The 26,682-nt window shown below is 40.7% G+C and overlaps 1 protein-coding gene across 4 annotated transcripts in view; it reads right to left on the bottom strand.

Annotated features, from left to right (window-relative positions):
* Positions 1 to 26,682, bottom strand: part of kcnab2a (potassium voltage-gated channel subfamily A regulatory beta subunit 2a) — a 293,607-nt gene that overhangs the window by 217,377 nt on the left and 49,548 nt on the right. For all 4 annotated transcript variants that reach the window (XM_072244814.1, XM_072244817.1, XM_072244816.1 and 1 more), the window contains exon 2: positions 16,100 to 16,157. The gene's annotated coding sequence lies outside the window, so the exon portion shown is untranslated. The remainder of the gene's footprint in view (positions 1 to 16,099; positions 16,158 to 26,682) is intronic.

Raw genomic sequence — 26,682 nt, forward strand, 5'->3', positions numbered from 1 at the left:
TATCCAAATATTTATATATCCTGTCCTTTAGAACATCTTCCAATAATCTACCCACCACCAATGTGGCTAAGGATGTTTTAATACCCCTGACAGGGCCCCTGCAATTTCTGCATTAGCCTCCTACAAGGTCCAAGAGGACATGTTGTCAGGCCCTGGGGACTTATCCACCCTGACCTGCCTCAAGACAGTCAGCACTTCCTCTTCTGTAATTCATATATCAACCATGGCCTCACTAGTGTTTTACCTCAGTTCTATAGACTCTGGGTCCATCTCCTAAGGAAATACAGATGCAAAATATCTACTTAAGATCTCCCCCATCTATTTTGACTCCACGCACAGATGACCATGGTGGTCTATTATCTATATTGTGTACTGTAAGATGTATTGTGTTCAAATGAAGACTACTGCAACATTCAGGGACTTGGACTATATTTTTTGTGTGACTCCATTTTACTATCATCTTATATATGCTACGTGTACATTGTGCTGTGTGTGACTGTTGGTACTGTTTTTTGCACTGTGGCCCTGGAAGAAAGCTGTTTTGTTTGGTTGTATTCATAGATATTCATGTATGGATGAATGACAATTAAACTTGAACTATAACTGGACCAATTTTGTCTCTTGCTTTTAATATATCTGTAGAAGCTACTGGGAGTCTCCTTCATTTTGTATGCCACAGCAACCTCATGCCTTATTTCAGCCCTCTCGATTTCCCCCTCACACTTCTTATACTCAAGTTCCTCACTTGTTCATTGCTGCAAATACTATACCTGCTATGCACTGCCTTCTATTTCTTAACTAGGGCCTAAATGTCCCTCAAAAACCAAGGTTCCTTAAATTTGTTAGCCTTGCTATTTATTCTAACTGGAACATACAAACTCTGTACTCTCAGTATTTCACTTTTGAAGGCTCCACTTACCAAGGGTCTCTTTGCCAGAAAGCAACCTATCCTAATCCATACCCATTATAATCAGAATCAGAATCAGGTTTAATATCACCAGCATATGTCATGAAATGTGAAGCAGTACATTGCAATACATAGTAAAAAAAAAATCTGACGTATATCTGATTCAGTCTTTAACTTTAATAGGAATTGTTTTTCCACTCTTAAAATAGCCTTCTGTAAATCGTACCTGGACGTCTTGTATAGTTCTGGATCAATGGTCTTGAATACCACAGATCGAGCACTCAGCAGACTACAAATCTCCTTCTTCATCCATGGCTTTATGTATGGGTATGTCTGATATGTTCTTAAAGACACACACTCATCCACAAAGGAAATGATGAAGTCAGTGATAACTGTGGCATATTAATTCAGATTTGAAGATGTCCCTGAATATTGTCCCGTCCACTAATTCAAAGCAGTCCTGTAGCACTCCTCCGTTCTCTCTTGACTATACCTTCATGGTCCTCACCACTGTGCTGCGGTCTTTAGTCTCTGCCTATACACCAGGTGATCTGACTTTCCAAGTGCAGGCAAGGATGGCACAGTAAGCATTCTTGGAGGTGGCATAATAGCACTCAAATGTGGTTCCACAGGTGACATGTCGGTGGTAGTTGTTCAGAGACTTCTTCAAGTTAGCCTGGTTGAAATCTCCTGCAATGATAGGGAAGGATTCACGGTGTTCTGCTTCATGACTGCTGATCACAGTGCTCAGCTCCTTGAGTGCCTGCCTGAGGTTGAACGTACACACTACTAGGATGATGGGTGATGCTAGATGTTCCCGTTTGGGTGAGCAAGACTAAGACAGAACCGTCACCTCTGTGCTCCATGATGAGTTAATCATGAAGTTTACTGCGCCGTCTTCTACCTTTGAAAGACTCAGCAGACCTGTCTTTACCATGAATGGTGAAGCCACTGGGCTCCAGCATTACACCTGAATTCACAGGGGTAAGCCACGTTTCCGTGAAGCAAAGTGCAAAGGAGTCCCTGATGTCCCTCTGGTATTGCAATCTTGCTCTGAAGTCTTCAGTGTTATTTTCCTGAGACTGTACATTCGCCAGCACATAGTCAGGAGTACGGGTGTAAGGCATTTCACCCATATCTATAGCCCTGTGCACCTTCCCCACTTCCATTTTCTTAAAGGGGAACTACAATTGCAACCTGATTCTGCTGTCTGAGGTCTGTCAATTTTACGGATGGATAGATTTTTCAAGTGTCTTAACATGATGTTGCTTACTGGAGCTGTCAATTTCATCTGTAGTAGTCCTAAACTGAAATATTTGATGATTCCTATTGGAGCAACAATATAATAGTCACCAGCTTACTTTTACAGCTCTTAACCTTGTTTCCACTGATGGTTGGAGATCTAAGTTTAGACATCCATCCTTTCAAACTCTTTCATAATCCTAAAAGCCTCAAACAAGTCATATTACAGTATGCCCTCTCTATAGACAGAGGCTACATTGATTTCGCTCGGTTCTTTTATTATTTGTCTATCTTTCTGGTTTTTCTCTATTTCTTTTATAATATTGCCACGGTCTAACCAGGCTCCAAAGGAATAACTTCTCTGTAGCACACTGGAAACAAACTCCAGTGACTCTAACCTCTCTGTACTTTTCTTCACATCAAGTTTTGCTTCTGAAGGCTCTCCCCCTCACCTCAAGTTATAAAAATCCAAACAGCCCATTTTTCTCCATCTGTGATTCTCTCAATGTAGTGAAATTAATTTGGGTATTTATGTGCATTTGGTACACATAATGCAAGCGTGCTTTTGTATGTCACCCAAGCAAAGGACTTGGGCATTCAAAGAAGGACTGGTTGCTGATCGGACATCCCAAGGGAGAGTGATCAATGGAGTTTGTGGAATGGTAGGAAAGTAACTAGAAATACAAATCTTGAGATGAAGTTGCGTGAAACATACTGTGTTTGATGCAACACATAAATGGAATCACCACAAGTAATGTAGAAGAATGACTAAGGTTGACGCAAGAGATCCAGATCAATCATAATTGATTCAGAGTTCCAGCACAACTCCATTGGGAGCGACAGAGACATTGAAATTAGGAGTAATAGTTATGACATAAATAGTCAACCAAGGCTAACCTTGCTGTATTTTTGATGGAGCCTCTCACAGATCTGCAGGGTTTGCGAAATTGTGACATAGATTATTGAAGAAACAATTACAACGTGTAGGAAGCTGCCACAAAATCCTTCAGAAACTTCAGTTTTTATATCTCTTGCTGTTAATACATGTCATTTTGACTGTCTTGTCAAACAATACAGATTACAAATCTTTCAATTATTAATGCCGCTTTGGCATCTTGTGCTTGTTACCAGAATAATAAAATAACTGTACTTTAGATATAAATCAAAATATTCAAGATAAAGGAAAATACAAATGATCATGGAAAAAGTAAAGAAAAGCAAATGAATGCAGAATCTGCCACTTACAATAAAATACCAAAGCCACACCCAGAAATTATGTTGCAAGCACAACTGCACATCTGAATTTCAAGGTCAATATTTAATAATAATGCTTTATAACAGTAATTTCCTAACTGATGTAATAATTGCTATTCACATTTAAAGCTTTAAACATAAATTTGCAACTATTATATTCTGTAATACAATGACATGTTATGACCAACTTGACTGCATGCAAAAGCCTTCCTATAGCATCTCAAATCTATTTTTAATTTGAATTACATCACTCAGTCTCCACCAACACTTGAAGGACAGGGCAGAAAGATAATCAGTTAATGAGATTGTTCACAAATTAAGGGGAGGAAACTCTTATTAATTACGTTTATTCTTGCAACATTATTTATTTGTTTCAAATGCATTTTTGGTGGATGGGTGGAAACTTTCAATTAGATTAGATTAAACTTTATTGTCATTGTGCCAAAGTACAGATATAAAGCCAATGAAATGCAGTTAGCATCTGACCAGAAATGAAAAGAATAGTGCATTTACAAAATAACTGCAAATAAAAACTAAGTGCTACAACACACAAATATAAAAGTACTGAGACAGTACAATATGGGTGCAATACTGCTTAGCGCTGTGATGTGAGGTTCAGCAGGGTCACAGCCTCAGGGAAAAAGCTCTTCCTGAGCCTGCTGGTGTGGAAGTGGAGGCTCCTATAGCGCCTACCAGATGGGAGGAAGTAAAAAGTCCATGGTTAGGGTGAGATGCATCCTTGATAATGCTTTTCGCCCTGCCCAGGCAGCATTTATGGTAGATGCTCTCAATGGTGGGCAATTGGGTGCCGATAATCCGCTGGGCAGTTTTCACCACACGCTGGAGTACTTTGCGGTCCAATATGGGACAATTGCCATACCACACTGAGATGCAGTTGGTGAGTATGCTCTCAATGGTACAGCGGTAAAAGTCCGTCAGTATCCTGGGACAGAGGTGAGCTTTCTTGATGCTCCACAGGAAATAAAGGCACTGTTGCACCTTTTTGATCAGGATAGAGGAGTTCAGAGACCAGGTGAGATCATCGGAAATGTGGACACCAAGGAATTTGAAGCTTGATACACGCTCCACTACAGCTCCTTTGATGTAGATGAGGATGTGAGTGTGGCTCCTAGCATGCCTGAAGTCCACAATGATCTTCTTGGTCTTCTGGGTGTTAAGGGCCAGGTTGTTGTCGGCACACCACGCAGCCAGGTGCTGGACCTCGTCCCTGTAGGCCTTCTCATCATCCCCTCTGACCAGGCCAACCACCGTGGTGTCATCTGCAAACTTGATTATGGAGTTAGAACCATGTACAGGAACACAGTCATAGGTGAAAAGGAAGTACAGAAGAGGGCTCAGCACACAGCCTTGAGGTATGCCGGTGTTGAGGGTGAGAGTGGAGGAGGAGAGGTTGTCCAGCGTAACTGATTGGGGTCTGTTAGTCAGAAAGTCCAAGGTCCAATTGCAGAGGGATGAGCTGATACCAAGCTGGCGAAGTTTGGTGATCAGTTTAGAGGGGATCACAGCATTGAATGCCGAACTAAAGTCGATGAACAGCATTCTGACGTAAGAGTTGCGGCTGTCCAGGTGGGTCAGGGCAGAATGAATTGCCATGGAGATGGCATCCTCTGTTGACCTGTTGGTGTGATAGGCAAATTGATGGGAGTCCAGGGTAGTGGGCAGACAGGATTTCAGATGTGATAGAACCAGTCTCTCAAAGCACTTTGCAATGATGGGAGTGAGTGCAACTGGATGGGAGTCATTCAGGCCCATGGCAGTGGAATGCTTCAGCACTGGCACGATGGTGGCGATCTTGAAGCTTGTGGACTAAGGAGAATGGACTAAGATGATTATTTAGATTAGAGTGGAATTATCAGGAAATTTCAAGTTTTGGAAATTATGACCATATAAATGCAAGTTTCTAGAACAATGACATTGATTGTCATAATTTAATTCTTTTACATTAATTATTAAGGTAATCAATGTGAAGTGGCAGTAATCTTGTCTGATTGAAAAGGTTAAGCATTCAATATCTTCTCCAGAGATCTAAGCACAACAATCCAGGCAAATACTGCAGTGCAATATTAAGTGAATCCAACACTTTTGAAAGTGCCATCTATCAGTCAAAGCTTCAATCATTCTCTTAAATGCAGTCCCAAATGTCCCATGGCATTATTGTGAGGAAGTACAGAAGAATTACATTGAGCTACATTATTTCACATCATTAAAACAACGTACCAAGTCACTGATGCTCCTTGCTGCCTACAAACTGGCAACCACTCTTCATGCAACTCTTCTTCATTTCAGTTACTTCACTGGCAATAAAACTGAATCCTGAAACATAATCCTGATGTTGCAAAAGCTTTTTGATAAATATGTATTTTTAAAATCAAATTAGTTAACTCCACATAATACTTCACTCAGCACAGTAAGCAAATTAAATTTGTTCAGAATCTTCATACAAGTTTGTTACAACTTCCCACATATTAATAAAATGTTCATTAACTGGGTTGTGCCAGATTGGATTCATTAGTTAGCTCAAACACCAGGAAATCTGCAGATGCTGGAATTTCTAGCAACACACATAAAAGTTGCTGGTGAACGCAGCAGGCCAGGCAGCATCTCTAGGAAGAAGTACAGTCGACGTTTCGGGCCGAGACCCTTCACAGGACAGGTCTCAGCCCAAAACGTCGACTGTACCTCTTCCTAGAGACGCTGCCTGGCCTGCTGCGTTCATCAGGAACTTTCGTATGTCATTGGTTAGCCGCAGGAAAAGAACTCAAGACTCCCAACCATTCCTAGTAAGCATATAACACAAATTAGGCACAAGGATAAAGCACTATGCCCTTCAAACCCTTAACTGAGATTTTGGCCAATCTGATCACAATCTCAAAATCAATTTCAATCTACATACGGTAATCGCTCACCACCAAGCTCATCAAGAATATCTCTAAATCTGTCTTAAAAGTATTTAAAGATTCTGCTTCCATCACCCTCTGCAAAAGGAAGTATTAACCACTCACAGTCCTCAAAGGGTCTTGCATCACTTCCAGCTTACAAAGGTGACCCCAAGTTCTAGATTCTCCCCCAAGGGTAAACATTGTCTCCATATCCACCCTCAGCACCAGCAATGTTTCAATCAAATCATCCCTCATTCTTCTAAATTTCAACAGACACAATATCAGCCCCTCCAACCTTCTCATAAAATATAAGTTGTATCTTCTTCCATTCTCCGATTTCTCTGATCTGCCTCCATTTCTTCCTTAAAAGGAGATCAATACTGTACATAATATTCCAGATGTGATCTCACAAGTGGCCAATGTAACTGCAGAATAACATCCAGGGTTTGTATTCAATTCGGCAAGCAATAACATTGTTAGTTTCCCTAATTACATGCAGTAAACACATACTGGCTTTTTGCTAATCATGCACTGTGACACTTAGATCTCTCTGAACCTCAGAGCTCTGTAATATCTCAACAGTTATATCATAGCTGCTTTCTCATCTTTCTGCTAAGGACAATTTCTTATTTTCCCACATTATATTCTGACATAATTTGCCCACTCACCCTATCTATATCACTTTTAACCCCATACACTCTCCACAACTCAATTTCCCACCATTCTCTGCATCATTAGCAAATTTAGCAACAACCTTTGCAGTCATGTGAATTACAAGAAGTTGAGGCCCCAGTGCCATTTCCTCTGGCACACTACTTGTCACATCTTGCCAAACAGAAAAGGATCTATTTATGGTTACATCTAATTACTTCTCATTCTAATTCTAATTACTACTCCTATTATGCCCTGCGCCAGTAATTCATGGGCCACATGTAACCAATTAATTTTTTTCCTAATTGAAACAAAAGAGACTGCAGATGCTGGAATCCGGAGTGAGAAAAATAAACTGCTGAAAGAACTCAGTGGGTCAAACAGCTAAGAGATGGCCTTCATTTTGTGTCATGATCCCATATCAGACCAATTCTGCTAACAGCTCCCTTGACAAAACAAAACTCTGCAGATCAATTCACTGCACATTAAAGCATAGCCAATAAAATGGGTACAATCTGACCATGTACTGACACCATGTTCATTACGCTGAAGCACTCAGAGGCTCCACTTACTGCGCTAATTTTACACACCCCTCACCTCTCTACTGCTTTGCATGCAGGTTCCCTGGGCCCCCTCCCATATTTTCATCTTGTCAAAGAAAGAAGATTGATACACATCATAAGTTTAACGAAAATTGGTCACTTGAATATTTTGTATCTGTCAAACAAATAAAATTACTTTCTTGACATGCAAATAACCAATGTGGTTTAGAAGGACTGTATGGCACCATTACAAGACAAAACACATAGGGAGTTTATTTATTCTATTTACTTAGGTACAGCCGGAATAGGCCCTTCTGGCCCTTCGAGCCTCATCAACTCAGCAACCCTCGACAATCCTGATTTAACCCTAACCTAATCACAGGGCAATATACAATGACCAATTAACTTACCCTGTGCGTCTTTGGACTGTGTGAGGAAACCAGAGCACCCGGTAAAAGTCCACGCTTTCCACCGGGTGGACATACAGAGACTCCTTACCGAGGATGCCGAAATTGAACTGTGAACTCCGACACCCCAAACTGTAATAGAGTCCCACTAACCACTATGCTACAGTGCTGTCCTCTGCATATACAAGTGAATATAAGAAGAAAATGTTTCAGCAGTTGGAAATAAATCTTTTATTTTCCAGCAAGGCATCTTCAAAATGTTGCCTCTGTAAAGAGACAGCTAACAAGTATCTGAGCTAATAAAAACAGACAAGAAACCCTTTACAGAGGGAGAGTTTATCAAGCATTATATGATCCAAATAGTCGGGGAAAAAGTCAGAAAAGCGGGATCTCTTTGAAGCAGCAAGTTTGTGAACTACCATGGTTACAAGGGTAGAGGGCATAAGTGACTACAGTACCTGCTTCAGATTAGCAAATTTTCTTTTTTTTTTCATTGCTTTGGGTAATTGCCAGGTTGCTCGCATTCATTCATGATTCAGTATTATTAACAGGGCTGCGTAGTATGATTGTGCCGAGGTGAAGACATTTTTGTGAATGTCTGTTAAATATTTTGGGGGACTGGATTTAAAGTGAGAGTATCTGAAGTGTGCCACTACTGACAAAGTAAGGAACACAAAGGGAGAAAAAAGGTTGGCAGGGTTAACTACCAGGCAGAATCAATGGGCAAAACAAAATTAAAATGGATCACACTACATCATCCATCAAGAGCTACTTTGTGAAAAGATACTCAACTTCAAAGAGGAAATTGTAGAGTGAACTGTTAATTTCAAGTGTTCATGTTAACAAAGCCACAGACAATTCCAAAAGTACTGTATATGAAAGAAATTTCCCTATTCCCCTTCTCTTTTCTATTCCCCTTTCTTTCACCTTCCTTTCTCCTCACTTGCCCATCACCTCCCTCCGGTACCCCTCCTCCTCCCTCTTCTTCCATGGTCCAATCTCCACTCCTATCAGATTCCTCCTTCTTCAGCCCTTTACCTTTTCCACCTATCACCTCTCAGCTTACCTCATCACCCACCCCCCTTCCCCCTTACTTGGCTCCACTTATCACCTTGCAGCTTGTATTCTTTCCCCTTCCCCCATCTTCTTATTCTGACTTCCACCTCCTTCCTTTCCAGTCCTGATGAAGGCTCTTGACCCAAAACAGCAACCGTTTATTCCCCTCCATAGATGCTACCTGACCGCTGAGTTCCTCGAGCATTTTAAGTTTTGCTGTGAAAAATACCAATTCCACTATTGTAGAACATGATGCTGAACAGTAAAGGTGCCTCTGTTGTGGCAGTGTGCTGAGGAGATTTTTGAAAATTGATACTTTCATGACTGAAGTGAGCAGGATTCATAAAAAAAAAAGATCTTTATGAAAGCCAACAGCCATGGAAGCTTGCTTTCATAACTGACTTAACTTAGTACATAAATGATCTCAGCATTAAGTTGCAGGGGAAAGTAAATCTCATCAGCGATTTATAGAACTATGAGAAAAACTGCAGCTGTTATCAGATCGCTGAAGGCAAACAATCATTTTCCAGCTCACCCAACTCTCAGGGACAGATTCTGGTAACAGGATTTGAAAGGCATAAGGTGATGCTTGCATTACTACAAGAGCAGTTTCTGAAAGAGTGCAAGGCTTCCATTGACAGGATACTTTTTGAAAAACCATTTGCTTTCAGCATTGATTCTACACCCAAATCTCTACAAATGGAAGTCGTTCATCTCCAGACAAGGAGTGCTTTGATCGGTAAGTACAATGGAGATGATTTGACTGCATTCTGCAAACGCCATGCAGCAAATGACAATTTTTCAAGTCCAAAAGAAAGTTCTGTGTGGCTTTATTACTGTAATAACAGTACATATTTACAACGGTGAGCAGACAAGAGATGATTGTCAAATTAAGGTTCAAATCAAAATCCAAGGATATTCTGCCTATTGAAACACTTACAGTAGAGTCCAATACAGTACAGACACTGGCTACCTTGTGAGAAGAAAATACTTAATAACACCAAAGCTTTCAGAGAATGATCCTTTCAACAAGCTTGGGAGGATGAGTGTGATTACTAAGTATCTTTCAGTAATAAATTTTGGGGATCCCTGTCCTACCCCAACTGTTTTTATGTTCAGCACACAGTAAAACACCAAACACCTTATAAAAATCCAAGCATAGTAAATCCACTAATTCCTTTTTATCCATAACACTGTACATTTTCAAAGAACACCAATAAAGTGGTGAAAGGAAAATCATGTTTGATACAACCATGCTGAACTTGTCTGACTACCTTGCATTTCTCTAAGTACCTCGCTATAAGATTTTCAATAATAACTTCTAACATTTGCTTTTTCATAGATTTTAATCCAACTGGCCTATAGTTTCCTGCCAGATGTCTCACTCTCTAAGTTAACCTGCATCAGTTATTTCTCAGTTTAATGGAACCTTTCCAGCAACTACGGCATTTTATTTCAATTCAAGTTTAATTGTCATTCAACCATACATGAATGAATCCAAATGAAGCAGCGTTACCCCGGCATCAAGGTGCAAAACACTGTACCAACAGTCACACACAACATAAAGTACACACAAGATAACAAGCACAAATAGTATCATAATTACTCAATAAAAGATTCCAAACTTGTGGCATCAGTCTACAGTCAACCACAATAGAGCTTGTCTTCTGCCGAGTGAACACTAGGAGGAGGTGGTAGCACTGACTCCCTGGACGCCACGTCATACCGCCCCCGGTGGAGTGCACCAGCTCTAATTCCTTTCTCAGGCGACACTGCGGCTTGAGGCCTAGTCCGTGCATATACAAGATAACAAGCACATCTTATCCCATCCCCTATTTTATTTATTTATTCATTTATTAATTTCTACCCCCCCCCACTTTCTTCTCTATCTTTCCCTCTCACAATCACTCCTTGCCTGCTCTCCATCTTCCTCTGGTGCTCCCCTCCCCCTTTCTTTCTCCCATGTCTCCAGCTTCGTTTCCCTTTAGCTAATCAACTTCCCAGCTCTTAGCTTCATTCCTCCCCCTCCTGTCTTCTCCTATCATTTCAGCTCCCTGAGCTTCCCCTCCCCCTCACTCTTTCAAATCTCTTACTATTTCTTCTTTCAGTTAGTCCTGACAAAGGGTCTCTGTCCGAAACGTTGACTGTACCTCTTCCTATAGATGCTGCCTGGCCTGCTGTGTTCTACCAACATTTTGTGTGTTGCTTGAATTTCTAGCATCTGCAGATTTTCTCGTGGTTAAGCACATACAGAATATCAGTAAAATACAATCACGCAGAAATATATATGTATGTAGTCCAGATGTACATCAACTATGACAATTCTTCATCCGTCATGAAATTTACTCTTTTGCAGCAACAGTACAGTGGAAAGGCATAAAATTATTATAAACTGCAAAATAAATAGTGCAAAGGAATAACAAGATAGTGCTCATGGACAATTCAGAAAACTGACAGCGGAGGGGAAGAAATGTGGGTCTTCAAGCTCCTGTACTTCCACCTGATGGTAGTAATGAGAAGAGAGCATGTCCCAGATGGTGAGGATCTGGGGCCTGGGATGATGTGCATTCAGGATCTGGAGACTTGTCAACCAGTTTCCAATAATTTGCTGAGTGCCACTGAGTATTCTTCCTCGAGTTCCTGATTTACAACTGCTTCTGGAATGCTACTTGCATCTCAGTGTTGGATGATATAAGATAACTGTTTATTTCATTTACCATCTCCTTGTTTTTCTTTAATTCCCCAGGCACATTTTTTTAAATTGAACCAATGCTCACCTTGTTAACTCATTATACTAATAACCCACTACAGAAACTAACTATCCATTTTTACATTTCTAGTTAATGCCATCTCTTATTTCAACTTTCCTCCCTTATTAACCTTCCAGTTACAGTATTTTATTTTAATTGTTTTTTTTAAATACTCTGCCCAATTTTCTGCTCTGCTGGCAGTCTTTCTGCAAGTATGTTTTACCTTTAGCTTGTTTTGTTAACCATGGATGTAGTGCCCTCCCCCCTTGGAATTTTTTCACTCTTCAGAATGTATTTATTCTGGGTAATCTGAAAGATCCCATTAAATGTCTGCCACTATATCTCAAATAGTCGACCCTTAATCTAATTTGTCAAGGCACTTTAGCTGCCTTTGCTTTCATGCCCTCATAATTGCCCTTATTGATGTTTAAAATACTAGGCTTGGACCCATTCTTCTCTCCCTCAAACTAAATATAAAATTTAATCATGTTATGAGCATTGTACCTAGGGGTGTTTCCATGATGAGCGAAGTAATTAATCCCATTTCATTACATAATACTTTATTTAGTACAGCTTCTTCTCTGGCGGGCTCCAGAAAACGTTATAAGAGAAACTGTCTTGTATTCTTCATCTCAATTTTTTTTGCTTTATACACTGTTCCATCATTTGACTTAAGGTGGCTTGTAAGCATTTTGTACAAACGTGAAGTCGTGCCTTTCTATTTCTTACCTTCATCCACACTGCTTCTACATTCACATCTCCTGAATTTAGATCAGCCCTCTCTATAGTGCCAAGACTCTCATTAATAAAGCCACTTTTCTACCTTTGCTTAGCTTCCCAACTCTCCCGAATGCTGTGTACTCTTGGACATTCAGATCTACCTCCTGATGACCTTGCACCTTTTTGTCTACCCGCACTGCACTTTCTCTGCATCTGTCACACTATTCTACTCTCTATTATTGCTTTTACCTTGTACTACCTCAATGCGCTGTTGTAATGAATTGATCTGTGTGAACGACATGCATGACATGTTTTCACTGTTCCTTGGTACGTGACAATAATAAATAAATTTCCCAATTTATGCCAACCTGTAGCCACTTTTCCTTATGCAAGTTTATATCCACTTGCACTCTCAATTCATGTGTTGTGCTTTCGAATGCTACACACATTCAGATGCAGAACCTTCAGATTAATATTATTTTTGTAACCTCTAACACAATCTACTGATTTACAAACTTTTACTCTATCCACTCCTATCACAGTCTGCAACACATTCTTTTTTGCCTTGTTTCTATTCTTTGATTTACCACAATTTTGCAATTTTGTACCTTTGTCCTACATCACAGCCTGGAATGGAAACATCAATGCCCTTGAATGGAAAATCCTACAAAAAAGTAGTGTATATCACTCAGTCCATCATGGTTAAAGCCCTCCCCACCAGTTGGCACATCAAAATGAAACAGTGTCACAGGAAAGCAGCATTCATCATCAGGGACACCACCACCCAGGCCATGCTCTCTTCTCACTGCTGCCATCAGGAAGAAGCTACACCAGCCTCAGGACTCACACCTCCAGGTTTAGGAACAGTTATAAACCCTCAACCATCAGGCTCTTGAACCAAAGGGGATAACTTCACTCAATCTCAAATGTCCCATCATTGAAATGTTCCTACAATCAATGGACTCATTTTCAATGACTCTTCACCTCATGTTCTCAATATTTATTGCTTATTTATTATAATTTTTTGTATTTGCACAACTTGTCAATTTCTGCACAAAGATTGAATGCCCAAGTTGGTACCGTCTTTCATTGATTCTATTATGGTTATTATCATATGGATTAATTGAGTATGTCTGCAAGAAAATGATGCTCAGGGTTGTATATGGTGATGTATACATACTTGGATAATAAATTTACTTTGAACTTTGACTTCGGTTAAAATCTTCTCCTCTAATGAGATTCACTAATACACTAGTTGTAGCACAGTTCACGCCAGAGTGTCTTGGGTCTGTTGCTCTTAATGTCCTCCATACAGGTGCCAATGCTCCATGAACCAAAACCCACTTGTACTACACCATTCTACATCAATTTCTACTGCTAAAAGCACTACATATTATCTTCTCTAATCTTATTTGTCCTATTGCAACTTGGGTAATAATAAAAAAATTATAAACTTTTCAGTTCACTTCTTCAATTGCTGACTAGCTCTTAAAACTGATCATGCAAGAACCTCTTTGCCTTGTCTGCAACATTGCTACCTAGGAGCCTCATGACAATTGGATCATTCCCTTCCCAAGCTACTCTCCAGCACAGAATAGATATCTAGAATCCTGGCACTGGGCAGACAACAGAGCATTCCTAATGTGTGCCTGTTGTTGCCAAGAACAGTATCATTCCATAAGGTCACTTCTCTCTACCGAAATGGCTTCCTCTACCACACGCTCAGATAGCGCATCCACTCTGCAGACCACTATGATCCAAAAACTTCCAAGAAATTCAGACCCATTAGATAACTGCAAAGGCTCCTGAATTCTTACCCACGGGATTCCTTTAGCTCCCAGCCACACTCCATTATTCAAATTGAGCAAGTTTTCAAAAAAAAAATGGACTTCAAAATCATTTTTAAAAATTCTTCCGTCAAGATGATTCACCAGCTAAGCATGCAAAGAATACAGAACACAGAACAGTACAAGCCCTTCAGCCCACAATCTACCCCTTCCCTCCTACAGAGCCCATAACTCTCTATTTTCTTACATGTGCCTATCTAAGAGTCTTTCAAATGTCCTTATCGTATCCACCTCTACCACCACCTTGGGTGGCATGTTCCAGGCACCTACCACTCTCTATATAAAACCTACCTCGAACATCTCCACTCATCTTAAACAGATGTCCTCTAGTTTTGGTCCCTGCCTCACTGGGGAAAAAGGTGCTAGCTATCCACTCTACCTATGCTAGTCTTATACACCTCTATCAAGTCACCTCTCATCCTCCTTCATTCCAAAGAGAAAAACCATAACTCATTCAAACTTTCCTCATAAGATATGTTCCCTAATCCAGTCAGCATCCTGGTAAATTTCCTCTGCACCTTCTCTAAAGCTTCCACATCCTTCCTATAATGAGGCAATCAGAACTAACCACAATACAAGTAGTTCAAGGATTAAGACGTGCATTTTTGACTGAGTGGGGGAATACCAAGATAGTTGTATTTTTAAAGAAACACTTCAGAAGTATTTAGTTCTTACTAATCTTTTAATTGGACAGGTCTCAAACTAGAGACCTGGGACTGATTTCAGGAAGTGCTAGAAGTGCAAGGATACAAGCCAGATTTATTCGAGTTAAAACAAACATTTTATCTGGTAAATTGAAACACAATATGAAAGAGTGAATTTGATTTACAATCAACTTCCAAAAACGGTATTGAAATATTTTATTACAGCTTAATTATCACAGAAGTTACTGGATGATAGAACTTCACATTATTCTGCAAAAAAAAACCCTAAAATTTGAATTTGAGTTATTTAATGTAAGCAACTTGTAAATAATCAGAGATACGCAAAGAACTCTGATCTAGAGATAATACTTAAATACGCACTTGAGGCACAAGAAAAGAATCCCCTAATTGTTCAAATGTTCATTGCTTAAGCTTACTGAATGTTAGATCTAGTAGAATATTTTTAAATTTATTTTACAGAGTGGAAGCTGTTTCCAGATGATCACACTTAAAAAATCATAATGAAGTCCAAATCAAACCTGATTCTGAGACAAAATGGATTAAGATGTAAACATTAAAAAAAATAGGTGTTAATGGAGTTTGATTTCCAGATATACAAAATCTCCATGAATGAACCATTAAGTGCGAAACAAAATCTAGCTTTCAGTTAAATATCTACCAGATTCTATGCATGCTTATTAAAGGAGAAATAATGTTCACACAGTCGCACATTTTCTGTTTAGTCATTTGCAAGAAGGCAAATCTAAATAATTAAGGCAACTAGAATTTTAGACTTTTATCTTGCTGGGAAATTAAAATGAATTAATAATTATGTTCTTTAAAATATGCAATTAGCAGAAGGCAGAAAATCTCACATTCACAAACATTCCTTATTCTATATTCCTTCTAGTTAAGTGTTGCACTATTTACAAAATTGAGGATTATCCTTTTATAGAGCGCTTTTCAATAATATGCTTGAAAATTTTATTTGCAACATATATAGTTGTCCATTCCATCATATGTCGTATCAGTGTATACTAACTTAAGCTATAAATCACAATACAGTAAAGGTCACAGTGTTGAATTCAGCACAACATTACTCAGGTAAATTGGGGCTGATTTCAAATTACACATGAAATGCAAATAGAAAATCATTAAGACAAAAAAAAAGTTAAATACCGTGGATGCTGGAAAATAGAAACAAGAAATACTGGAAACTTTCAATGTACGGTAGAATCTGTGGAGAGAAAACAAAGTTAACATTTCAGGTTAATGACTGTTCATCAGAACTGGAAAAAGTTGGAGAAACATAAAGTTTTAATTTAATACTGCAGCAGTGAAAAAAGAAGAACATAAAGCCTGAAGGGTTGGGGGTGAAAGGTGGGTGGGGGAGAGAGTTGGTATAAGGTAAAAAAAATGCAGTGTGCAAGGTAGTGTACATGAGAAATTAAGTTAATGAAAGAATCTGCAAATAAAAAGATGATATCAAAAGAAAAAAAAAACAATGTTGTTCCTTAAGTGTGTGATTTGGCAGTCCTCCACCACCCTCCCCACGCCTGACTTTTACTACCCTCAGGCTTCCCACAGCACTTTACATATGGAAAAGACAGGCAATACATGCTCTTTCACTTCTTCCATTCCCACCTAAAACAACCCTTCCAATGAAATAATGAAACACATTCATTTTAGTGCACTGTAATGAATAAAGAGACAGAATACCAATCATTTTAGCATAGTTCTGAACTTCAGTCACCCCAAATCTAGTTTACTACGTTGTCCCTTTCTTACTTTATGTCCTACGCATTTCCAATGAGGCTCAACAGTAACTCCTACAGTATTTTAGAGTACCCCTCCTATATAAGAGTACTTCTTATTTCAACTGGACACTTCAGTGTTCCAGCATTAGAACTACAGAGCTGCACCACTGGCTTTTGGAACCATCTGGTGAAGAAAGCCATTGAAATAAAACTAGAGGAAAAGAATTTTAACAAAGGTTTCGCTCTAAGTAAGCAATGGAATTCGACTGTAAGCAAGGTGGGACAGCGGAAACCTGATTGATAAGGACGAACCAAACAGGAGGGACAGACGACAGGGGGTTATAAACACCACCAGACTAGATATGCCCAGGCATCATCTATGATGAAGATGGCAAAGTCTATCATCGAAATGTCGGTTAAAATTGATACCTGTAGAGAGTTTATTCATTATACTATAATCCTTTCTATCCGTCTCCAAAAGATTGCAATTGGTAAATGAGTCTGCTTATAGCTAATGGCACTTACATCACCAGTATCTTTATTTGTCTCTTAGAACATCCCTTTTTCCTCTCATCCCATCATTCCTATATTACAGCCCCAACCCATCACAGAGCCATCTGCTAATTTTGCCCTCTTCCAAGTCCGTTCTATTCAACATTTTTCCAGTTCTGATGAAAAATCACTGACCTAAAACTTTCTTTCTTTTCCCTTCCAAAGATGTTACACAACTCCAAGTATTTCTAGGAATCTTTTGTTTTTAGTTAAGGGAAATACATCATTATAATCATCTCAATTCATTCTGTTGTTTCACATCTTTCAAATCATACTGTGGAGGACTTTCTTTCCTTCACTGACTGAGAAGAGCATATAGTTCAGGTTGTAATATTTAGTTTTATAAGGTGAAATATTAAACTTAGTGAAAGGATTCTAGTATTTTTTGCATAATTATTCACAAAAACCAAAGATCATTTCCTCAAGAAGTGCTTCAGTCTTATGTTACAGGGATTCAACTTAGCCCACCAACTAAGATACAACAAGCTGGTTCAAAAATCTACTGTCTAGGTAATGAATACTGCGAGCTGGGTTACATGAGTAATATTTGGCACGTTCTGGTCACTAGGTTTGAAACTGAACCAAAAAGTAGTGCATACCATAGTCCACTGGGGAAGGGGACCCTACAAATGTTATTCAACATCAAGGTTACACAATTGACACAATGCACAGAAATTCTTCCCAAATAATAAATGGGGTGAATATTTGAGGCACTTGAGTGTCTGATTTCCATAGTGCCAGCTAAGACATGAAGCAATTGTGCCTAATTAATTGGCTTTACTGGAAGTTTCTTTTAAGAATTTTTTATTAATTGCCCAACACCAAGTTAAGTTCAAAAAGATATCCGGTTACATATTTCCTTTTAGCAAATTCCTCTGCTACACTAGTCAAGATTATGTAACGATCAGTTTGCTAGGTACCATTAGCAACATTAAAAGGTCTACTTAGCCAGGGGTTCCCACTCTTTTTAATGCCATTGACCCTAGCCAGTAACTGAGGACCTCAGGTTGCGAACGCCCGACTTAGATGAAGATGCATTTTCACACCTTGTAAAAATGTTTGAATGACAAGGCTTTTTACTTAATGACTCTAACGAACTGCACTGGAAATTTCCTCTTCACACGTTATCAACTGCATCATATATGTAGAGATACAGCGTGGTATAGACCCTGCAAACCTTGATTTAGTCCTAGCATAATCACGGAGCAATTTACAATGACCAATTAACCTACTAACTGGAAAGTCTTTGTACTGTTGGAGGAAACCGGAGAACCCGTTGGACCATGCATTCCACAGGGAGGATGTACATACTCTTTACAAATAATGCTGGAATTAAACTCCAAACTCCAATGTCCTGAGCTGTAATAGCATCGCACTAACTGCTATGTTACCGTTAAGAGAAACATTAGTACTTTTGACAAAATATCAGAAATGCAAATATTTGCTTACATAAGGTTGAGGACTGTAGGCAAAAGGAGAAAGGAAGTGTTAGAATTCTGCTTTCTTAAATAATATTTTTCTTCTGACCTGAGCAGATTGATAAAATTCTACTGTAAGCATAGAAGAGCTATTCATGTGAGCTTGCAAATCTTTCCTCAGAGGTCATATATACTAGAAGTAGTTTTATTTTTAGATATCAATCCACAGTCACCAAGTAACGGGCAAAGCTCAAAACCCATGGATGCGCAGCTGTACTATAATCATCTAGCTGGCACTTTATAATTCATTTATACTGCTAAAATCAGCAGCTGTGAATTGGACAAAGAATTGAACATTCTCATTCACAGTAACAGAAATTTTGACCGGGGTGCCCAAACTTTTGCATGCCACTGCAGTAGCATGCAAAAGTTTGGGCACCCCGGTCAAAATTTCTGTTACTGTGAATAGCTAAGCGAGCAAAAGATAACCTGATTTCCAAAAGTCATAAAGTTAAAGATGACACATTTCTTTAATATTTTAAGCAAGATTACTTTTTTTATTTCCATCTTTTACAGTTTCAAAATAACAAAAAAGGAAAGGGGCCCAAAGCAAAAGTTTGAGCACCCTGCATTGTCAGTACTTAGTATCACCCCCTTTGGCAAGTATCACAGATTGTAAACGCTTTCTGTAGCCAGCTAAGAGTCTTCCAATTCTTGTTTGGGGGATTTTTGCCCATTCTTCCTTGCAAAAGGCTTCTAGTTACGATTCTTGAGCCGTCTTGTATGCACTGCTCTTGAGGTCTATCCGCAGATCTTCGATGATGTTTAGGTCGGGGGACTGTGAGGGCCATGGCAAAACCTTCAGCTTGCAGCTCTTGAGGTAGTCCATCGTGGATTTTGAGATGTGTTTAGGATCATTATCTTGTTGTAGGAGCCACCCTCTTTTCATCTTCAGCTTTTTCTTACAGACGATGTGATGTTTCCTTCCAGAATTTGCTGGTATTTAACTGAATTCATTCTTCCTCTATCAGTGAAATGTTCCCCGTACCACTGGCTGCAACACAAGCCCAAAGCATGATCGATCCACCCCTGTACTTAACAGTTCGAGAGAGTTGGAGAGGTGTTCTTTTCATGAAATTCTGCACCCTTTTTTCTCCAAACCTTTGCTCACTGTAGCCAAAAAGTTCTATTTTAACTTCATCAGTCCACAGGACTTGTTTCCAAAATGCATCAGGCTTGCTTAGATGTTCCTTTGCAAACTTCTGATGCTGAATTTTGTGGTGAGGACGCAGGAAAGGTTTTCTTCTGATGACTCTTCCATGAAGGTCATATTTGTGCAGGTGTCGCTGCATAGTAGAATAGTGCACCACCACTCCAGAGTCTGCTAAATCTTCCTGAAGGTCTTTTGCAGTCAAACGGGGGTTCTGATTTGCCTTTCTAGCAATCCTACAAGCAGTTCTCTCGGAAAGTTTTCTTGGTCTTCCAGACCTCAACTTGACCTCCACCGTTCCTGTTAACTGCCATTTCTTAATTACATTACGAACTGAGGAAAAGGATACCTGAAAACGCTTTGCTATCTTCTCATAGCCTACTCCTGCTTTGTGGGAGTCATTTATTTTAATTTTCAGAGTGCTAGGCAGCTGCTTAGAGGAGCCCATGGGCTGAGTGTTGGGACAAGGTTTGAGGAGTCAGGGTGTTTATAAAGCTTTGAAATTTGCATCACCTGGCCTTTCCTAACGATGACTGTGAACAAGCTATAGCCCTAACAAGCTAATTAAGGTCTGAGATCTTGGTAAAAGTTATATCAGCATGGCATTCTTCCCAGAAACCTGTGGCCCCTCCTCGTCTATGCAGTTCCGATCTCGACAGTCGAAACCTTAGAGAGGAGGGTTAGCAACCACCTCAGGAGATGGCTGGGGCTGCCAAAGAGCCTGAGCAGCATCGCACTCTATGGACACCACAACAAACTGCAACTGCCCTTCAAATCCTTGGAGGAAGAATTCAAGGTAACAAGAGCCAGAGAAGTGCTACAGTATAGGGACTCAAGTGACCCGAAGGTGGCTAGAGCAGGGATCCAAGTAAGTACTGGCAGGAAGTGGAGGGCAGGGGAAGCTGTTCAGGAGGCAGAGGCGAGGCTGCATCACAGGAGGCTGGTGGGAGTGGTCACACAAGGCCGAGCTGGGCTAGGATCCTTTCCAACTCCCCAAATGGACACCAGAGGGAAGGAAAGGTGTCGTCTAGTTCAGGAGGAGGTGAGAGCAGTAGTGGAGGAGATGAGAGCCTGCAAGGCAGTGGGAATGAAGCAACAGGGAGCTTGGACAAGATGGGAGAATGCGATTGAGAGGAAAGTGACCTGGGCTGATCTTCGGAAAGCCGAACCACACTGCATCCAATTTCTCATCCAGGCAGTGTACGATGTGCTTCCAAGCCCATCAAACCTGCACACATGGGGCAAGGCAGAGTCATCTGCGTGCCCACTGTGCTCCAAGCGAGGAACCCTGGAGCACATCCCCAGCGGCTGTGCAAGGGCACAGTGAGGGATGGTACAGGTGGAGGCATGATCAGGTCCTGAAGACCATTGCTGAAGCTGTCAGCGCAGGAGTTGAGTGGGCGAAGCGGTCCCGACCCTCCAAGCAGACCATTGCCTTTGTCAGAGCTGGGGAGCAGCCAATACCTGCCAAAAGAACATCTGCAGGCATCCTGACCTCTGCAAGGGACTGGCAGCTGTTGGTGGACCTCAAATGGCAGCTGAAGTTCCCTAACCATATCGCAGCCACCACCCTGCGACCACTGTCCTAGTGTCTGAGTCTACTAAGCAAGTGGTGCTGCTGGAGCTGACAGTCCCATAGGAAGATAGCTTGGAAGAGGCCTTTGAAAGGAAGCTCTCCAAGTACGCAGGACTGGTCAGCAACTGTCAGCAGGCTGGATGGAGAGTGAGGTGTCTCTCATTGGAGGTTGGTTGTAGGGGATTCATAGCCCGTTCTTTAGTTAGGGCCTTCAGCATTTTGGGCATCGAGGGAGAGAGGAAGAGGAGAGCCATCCGCAGTACCACCGATGCGGCAGAGAGGGCCTCAAGATGGCTGTGGCTCAAAAGAGGGGAGCCATGGAGTCATAAGTAGCTAGCCATCTGGACACAAGCTGGGGTCTGATCAGCCCCGGCTGGGTCACCTGGAGGAGGTTGTATGATGTTGAAAGACCCAAAACACCCGATGATTCCAGGAACATCACTGAAGATGTGTCCAGAAGCATCAATAGATGTATGTACACAGCTGAGAGCTCAAATCTCTTGGGGGTGCCCAAACTTTTGCATGGTGCTCCTTTCCTTTTTTTTCCCCACTCTAAAATTGTACAAAACAAAAATAATACACTAATCTTGCTTAAAATGTTGAAAAGAATGTTTCATCTTTAACTTTATGACTTTTGGATCTTCTACTCACTTAACTATTCACAGTAACAGAAATTTTGACCTGCCACTTTGACCAAATTTTTGCCTGCCACTGTACTTTGGTTGCTGCCTGCTCCAGTTGGTTAGTTCTCTGCTACTTATGGAGCCAAAGGAATGGCGGCAAATGATAAAATAATAATTGGTGTTAAAACATAAAACAAGTTAATTAGCAACTTATTTCCCCTTCTGCATTGGAAAGTATGGTGAGAAGATCAAGCCACTGTGACTCAACTGGCAAACTCTTTAAGAACTCAGCAGGCCAGGCAGCATCTATGGAAAAGAGTAAACAGTCCTGATGAAGGGTCTCAGCCTGAAGCATCGGCTGTTTACTCTTTTCCATAGACACTGCCTGAACTGCTGAGTTCCTCCAGCACTTTATGTGTGTTGCTTGGATTTCTAGCATCTGCAGATTCTATTGTGGTTGGGCAAACACTTCTGTCTACAATCAGAAAGTCATACGCTCGAACATCCTGTTTCCACAAGTCCACCCTCCTCCAGTTACTTGATGTAACATCAAGAGCTGATATCTTTAGTGCAGATATTACAGCAACGCTGAATTGCAGGGATTACCTCGGCTAACATTTTTCCAGCAAAAAAAAGTCAAAAAGATTGAACATTTACTTCATGAACATTGACTTCTCTAACTTCCGCTAATGCCCCACCTCCCCCTCGTACCCCATCCGTTATTTATTTTTATACACACATTCTTTCTCTCACTCTCCTTTTTCTCCCTCTGTCCCTCTGACTATACCCCTTGCCCATCCTCTGGGTTCCCCCCACCCCTTGTCTTTCTCCCTGGGCCTCCTGTCCCATGATCCTCTCATATCCCCTTTGCCAATCGCCTGTCCAGCTCTTGGCTCCATCCCTCCCCCTCATTTTGGATCTCCCCCTCCCCCTCCCACTTTCAAATCTCTTACTAACTCTTCCTTCAGTTAGTCCTGACGAAGGGTCTCAGCCTGAAATGTCGACTGTACCTCTTCCTACAGATGCTGCCTGGCCTGCTGCGTTCACCAGCAACTTTGATGTGTGTTGCTCAAAAAGATCTATTTATTTTTGTTTGCAAAGACTTGCTTTGCACAAGTCACTTAATTGCCAGTATGTCATGATATTAGGTAACAGTAGGCTTAAACTGTTTTTTTTAAAATGCAACTTTCTCTCTCAGAAGAGAGAGAACTTGCTTTCCTACAGTAACAGCTCACTTGGTGTTAGTTCCATAAACCTGCAAAGCACATCAAAAACACAAATGTTCTATTTCACTTTATGGGTCTGAAACAGCCACATAAATTCAATAGTTTTTCTCCAGTTAAGCAATTTTCAAAAAGACTACCAAGAAGAAAATAGTTTACAGTTATTGCAATTGGCTGCTGAGAATATAATTAAAAAATCAATTAAAATCACAAGTTATACACTCATAAAGCAATACTGCAAGGAAACTGAGTCTTCATCATCCCTTCTCTTCCCAATTGCTTATGCTTAACCCATAACCCTCCAAGCCCTTCCCCGCCATGTACTTATCCAAATAGCTACTAAATGTTGCAACTATACCCACCTGGACCACTCTTCAGGCAATTCATTCAAGATACTTTCCACCCTCTGTGTAAAGAAGTTCTCTCTCGCAGGTCTCTTTTAAATCCCTTCCTTCTTATCTTGTATTTGCACTCTCTACTTTTGGACTTACACCCTTGGGCAAAAGACAATGACCTTATTCATACCCTTGATAATCTTATAAACTATGAGGTTACCCCACATTTTCCTATGCTACAAGCAGTAACTCAGGCCTCTAGTCCGGGCAGCATCCTCATAAATCTGTTCTACATTCTCCTCAGCGTGATGATATCTTTTCTATAATATCATCAGCATCATTCTGTGCCATATCTTGTGATGTGGGTGATCATGGTCTTTCGTCTGTCTTTAATCTGACAAATTCTAATAAGCTCTTCAAAACTTTTGCCAGTCCACCCCTTGACGTAACTCAAGAATGTCATGCGCTGTCGACGGTGACTTTTTCTTCCATTAATATTTCCTGTTACTGCAAGATGTTCACGCTTCTCTTTCCTTCGTACATGTCCCAGAAATTCCACCAGTTGTTTCCTGATTGATGACATCAGCTCTCCTCTTATTCCGGCTTTTCGCAACACTTCCTCGTTTGTTACTCCGTCCTTCCATATTTTCATCATTCCTCTCAAAAACCAAATTTTTATAACAGGGTGACTAAAACTGTACACAGTACTCCAAGTGTGGGCTCACCAATGACTTACTCTGTATGTAACTGTATCATAATGTCTGTACTCCTAAACTCCACGTCCTGACTGATGAAGGCCAGCATAATAAATGCCTTCTCCACCACTCCCTCTAATTTCTCAGCGGATTTCAGCAAACCATACTCCCAGGTCCCTCTGCTGCACAACATACATCAGTGCCCTTCCATTCACTGCACAAGTCAAATGTTGAAAATGCATCACCTTACATTTATTTAGGTTGAAAACCACTTGCCATTCCTCAGCCCATCTCCCTGAATGATCAAGATCTCTTTGTAATTCATTGCAATTTGCTTCACCATCAATGAGATTCCCCCAAATCAGTATCATCAGCAAACTTGCTAATCATGCCAGGTACATTCACATCAGAATCACTTACATAAATAATGAATAACACAGATCACAACACTGACCCCATAGGGCAGCCCCTAGTCACAAGTTTCCAGTTGGAGAACTGACCTTCAACTATCACCCTCAGTTTCGTCTTATTGAGCCAATTCTGAATCCACCTCACTGGCTACCCCTGAATCCCACATGGCTTAAACTTCCAGATCAGCATGCCATGCAAGCCCTTGTCAAAGTCCTTACTAAAGTTCATAGAGACAACATCCATTGCCCTATCTTCATCTATCCTCATCATTGCCTCTTTAAAAACTCCAAAAGATTCATCAGACATGACCACCCACTACAAGACCATACCGACTATTTCTGATCAGGCCTTGACTGTAGATGGTAGATCTTGTCCTTTGGAATTCCCTCCAGTAACTTTTCTACAACGGGTCAAGCTCACCAGTCTATAACTCCCTACTACCCTTTTTAAACAATGGAACAATATTAACCACTCCCTAATCTTCTGGAATTTTATCACTAGCTAACGACAAAGCAAATATATCCACTAGTAACTCCTCAATTTCTTCCCTGGCCTCCACAGGGTCTAGAGATGAATTCGGTCAGGTTCCAGGGATTTGACCATCTTAATGTGCTTCATGGCTGCAAATCCCTTCTTCTTCATAATATCCAAGTCAAAGTCAAAGTAAAATTTATTATCAGCATACATACGTGTCACCACACATGTATGGTGGTGTGTTGTCACCACACACAACCCCGAGAATCTTTTTCTGTGGGTATACTTCGCAATTCTACAGAACAGTAACTGTAAACAGGATTAATGGACAGCAAACTGTGCAAATGGAGAATATAAATAAATAATAATAAATAATGAGCATGAAATATCAAGATAAGAGTGTCTTTAAATGAGTGTAGTTATCCCCTTTTGTTCAAGAGCCTGATGGTTGAGGTGTAGTAACTGTTCTTGAACCTGGTGGTGAGAGTCCTGAGGCACTTGTAACTTCTACCTGACGGCAGCAGTGAGAAAAGAGCATGGCCTGGATGGTGAGGATCTTCAACAATGGATGCTGCTTTCCTATGGCAATGTTTCATGTAGATGTGCTCAAAGGTTAGGAGAGTTTTACCATGATGCACTGAGAACCTTACATAGAATTTTCTGCTCAAAAGGCATCGGTGTTCCCATACCAGGCCATCATGCAGCCAGTCAGCACACTTTCCACCACACACCTACAGAAGTATTCATAGGTTCTAAGACCTATTTCCCTAATTTTTTTGGCATCTATGATGTTCTCCTTGGTGTACACTGAGGAGAAATAGACATTAAAAATCTCAGCCACCTCCTCTGGCTCCAAACCTAAGCAGTCCTGAATGTCTTTAAGCAGACCCAGCCTTCCGTAGTCGCACTTATACTGTGAATATGAGCCTCTTGGGATTATCTTTAACCCTGCCTGCCAAATCCTTCTCACACTTTTTTTTTGCCTTCCTGATATCTCTCTTAAGCCAACTCTCAAACTTTTTATATTTGTTGTGGGATTCACTTGTATCCAACTGCCTAAACATGATGTACATTTCCTTCTTTTTTCTGACCAGGGCCTCAATATCTTTCATCAGTCAGGTTCCGTGAACTTGATATATCCACCCTTCACCCCATCAGGAATATGCTGCCCCTCGACTCTTGATATAACCCTTTTAAATGCCTCCTACTTACCAACTGTTCTTTGCCTTTAAACAGAGTTGCCAAGTCTACCCCAGCTAGATCCTGTCCAATGTCCACAAAGTTGGCCTTCCTTCAGTTCAGAACTTTATCCATAAGTACTTTAAAACAAATGGAACTGTGGTCAATGCGCTCCCCAAATGCCACCTCAGTTACTTAGCCTGCCTCATTCCCTCAGGGAAGGTTCCAGCATTGCTCCTTCCTGAGTAGGTTCCTCTATAACAGCGTCAAGAAACTGTTTTGGACACCGTACAAATTCTGCCCCATCCA

The sequence above is a fragment of the Mobula birostris genome, chromosome 27 (genome assembly GCF_030028105.1).
Source record: "Mobula birostris isolate sMobBir1 chromosome 27, sMobBir1.hap1, whole genome shotgun sequence".
Taxonomy (NCBI): domain Eukaryota; kingdom Metazoa; phylum Chordata; class Chondrichthyes; order Myliobatiformes; family Myliobatidae; genus Mobula; species Mobula birostris.